The sequence below is a fragment of the Triticum dicoccoides genome, unplaced genomic scaffold (assembly GCF_002162155.2).
Source record: "Triticum dicoccoides isolate Atlit2015 ecotype Zavitan unplaced genomic scaffold, WEW_v2.0 scaffold77634, whole genome shotgun sequence".
Taxonomy (NCBI): domain Eukaryota; kingdom Viridiplantae; phylum Streptophyta; class Magnoliopsida; order Poales; family Poaceae; genus Triticum; species Triticum dicoccoides.
Genome location: NW_021299062.1, coordinates 5,716 through 9,220, shown reverse-complemented (window position 1 = coordinate 9,220; position 3,505 = coordinate 5,716).

Below are 3,505 nucleotides of genomic sequence, written 5' to 3'. Positions count from 1 at the left end.
TCGTCAAGTTTAACCTGAGTATTCCGCGTGTGCAACTGTTTTGCGCCCGTTGTATTTGAATGTAGAGCCTATCACACCCGATCATCACGTGGTGTCTCAGCAGGAATAACTTTCGCAACGGTGCATACTCAGGGAGAACACTTCTTGATAATTAGTGAGAGATCATCTTAAAATGCTACCGTCAAACAAAATAGAATAAGATGTATAACAGATAAACATCATATGCAATCAAAATATGTGACATGATATGGCCATGATCATCTTGCGCCTTTGATCTCCATCTCCAAAGTACTGTCATGATCTCTATCGTCACCGGTACGACACCATGATCTTCATCATCTTGATCTATATCAATGTGTCATCACATGGTCGTCTTGCCAACTATTGCTCTTGCAACTATTGCTATCGCATAGCGATAAAGTAAAGCAATTATTTGGAACTTGCATCTTATGCAACAAAGAGATAACCATAGGGCTTCTGCTAGTTGCCGATAACTTCAACAAAACATGATCATCTCATACAACAACTTATATCTCATCACATCTTGACCATATCACATCACAACATGCCCTGCAAAAACAAGTTAGACGTCCTCTACTTTGTTATTGCAAATTTTACGTGGCTGCTACGGGCTGAGAAAGAATCATTCTTACCTACGCATCAAAACCACAACGATAGTTCGTGAAGTTAGTGCTGTTTTAACCTTCTCAAGGACCGGGCGTAGCCACACTCGGTTCAACTAAAGTTGGAGAAACTGACACCCGCTAGTCACCTGTGTGCAAAGCACGGAGGTAAAACCAGTCTCGCGTAAGCGTACGCGTAATGTCGGTCCAGGGCGCTTCATCCAACAATACCGCCGAACAAAAGTATGACATGCTGGTAAGCAGTATGACTTGTATCGCCCACAACTCACTTGTGTTCTACTCATGCATATAACATCTACGCATAAAACCTAGGCTCGGATGCCACTGTTAGGGAACGTAGTAATTTCAAAAATTTCCTACGCACACGCAAGATCATGGTGATGCATAGCAACGAGAGGGGAGAGTGTGTCCACGTACCCTCGTAGACTGAAAGCGGAAGCGTTAGAACAACGCGGTTGATGTAGTCGTACGTCTTCACAGCCCGACCGATCAAGCACCGAAACTAATGCACCTCCGAGTTCTAGCACACTTTCAGCTCGATGACGTCCCTCGAACTCCGATCTAGCTGAGTGTCGAGGGAGAGTTCCGACAGCATGACGGCGTGGTGACGATCTTGATGTTCTACCGTCGCAGGGCTTCGCCTAAGCACCGCTACAATATTATCAAGGAGGACTATGGTGGAGGGGGGCACCGCACACGGCTAAGAGATCCAAGGGATCAATTGTTGTTGTGCCTAGAGGTGCCCCCTGCCCCCGTATATAGAGGAGCCAAGGGAAGGGGGTCGGCCGGCCAGGAGGGGCGCGCCAGGAGGAGTCCTCCTCCGACCGGGAGTAGGACTCCCCCCCCCCTTCCTTGTTGGAGTAGGAGAGAATGAAAGGGAAGGGAGAAGGGAAGGAAGGAGGGGACGCAGCGCCTTCCCCTAGTCCAATTCGGACTAGGCCTTGGGGGGGGGGGCGAGCGGCCTGCCTAGGCAGCCCCTCTCTCTTTCCCGTATGGCCCAATAAGGCCCAATACTTCTCCCGGCGAATTCCCGTAACTCTCCGGTACTCCGAAAAATACCCGAATCACTGGAACCTTTCCGAAGTCTGAATATAGTCGTCCAATATATCGATCTTTACGTTTCGACCATTTCGAGACTCCTCGTCATGTCCCCGATCTCATCCGGGACTCCGAACTCCTTCGGTACATCAAAACTCATAAACTCATAATATAACTGTCATCGAAACCTTAAGCGTGCGGACCCTACGGGTTCGAGAACAATGTAGACATGACTGAGACATGTTTCCAGTCAATAACCAATAGCGGAACCTGGATGCCCATATTGGCTCCTACATATTCTACGAAGATCTTTATCGGTCAAACCGCATAACAACATACGTTGTTCCCTTTGTCATCGGTATGTTAATTGCCCGAGATTCGATCGTCGGTATCTCAATATCTAGTTCAATCTCGTTATCGGCAAGTCTCTTTACTCGTTATGTAATGCATCATTCTGTAACTAACTCATTAGCTACATTGCTTGCAAGGCTTATAGTGATGTGCATTACCGAGAGGACCCAGAGATACCTCTCCGACAATCGGAGTGACAAAACCTAATCTCGAAATACGCCAACTCAACATGTACCTTTGGAGACACCTGTAGAGCTCCTTTATAATCACCCAGTTACGTTGTGACGTTTGGTAGCACACAAAGTGTTCCTCTGGTAAACGGGAGTTGCATAATCTCATAGTTATAGGAACATGTATAAGTCATGAAGAAAGCAATAGCAACATACTAAACGATCAAGTGCTAAGCCAACGGAATGGGTCAAGTCAATCAGATCATTCTCCTAATGATGTGATCCCGTTAATCAAATGACAACTCATGTCTATAGTTAGGAAACTTAACCATCTTTGATTAACGAGCTAGTCAAGTAGAGGCATACTAGTGACACTATGTTTGTCTATGTATTCACACATGCATTATGTTTCCGGTTAATACAATTCTAGCATGAATAATAAACATTTATCATGAAATAAGGAAATAAATAATAACTTTATTATTGCCTCTAGGGCATATTTCCTTCAACCCTCCCCACCACCAGGACCACCTCCGGTCGCTCCCTTCCGCCCCGCGCCGCGATCACCCTCCCCTTCCCAAGAACCATCGCCAGACAATGTCCGTGTTGTCGGAGGGCGGGAGCACCAACGGCTCGTTGCCGGGGCTTCCCCCCTGGACGAGGAGGAGGACAACGAGGCCTGCCCCGTCAGTGGTTGCTGCTGAATTACAATATTCCTCGGGTCACGGCGGTTGCTATATATCCCAATGCCAAAGGTTTGACATTTGTTGCTGCTGAATTATGAATTCTCATCCTCTTTTCTTGTTGCTATTGAATGCTAAATTCCGGCGAGCAGCTCCTCAGGTCGCCGGGCTTCTGGTGAAGATCTTCGTGTGGGTCCTCGAGATGCCGGTGGTGGGCTGGATCTTGCTCTACATCCTCAAGAAGGATAAGCTCATCAACAAGGTGCATGCACTTGTGCTGAATGTTTTTTTATGCCTGAGCGTCGCAATTCTGATTCTCAATTCTACTCGCATGTGTACGATGTTTGTTCACCTGTAGGCATTGATCAGTACAGTTTCACCAAAGCAATCTCTGGGCGCAGTTATTTTACAGCATGCAATTCACTCTTCTGTGGTGTTTTTACTTTTTGCTGAAATGCTCTGCTGATTCAGAAAAACCATTAGCTGCTGTTGCTGCAGACACCCTAGCCAAATTCAGTTAACTTAATCTGAATAATTCAGTTAACTTAACAGGGGAGCGTGTGTATGCTGCGAACGAATGCATTTACTGAATGTTATTTTGAGGGACATGTTTTTATCA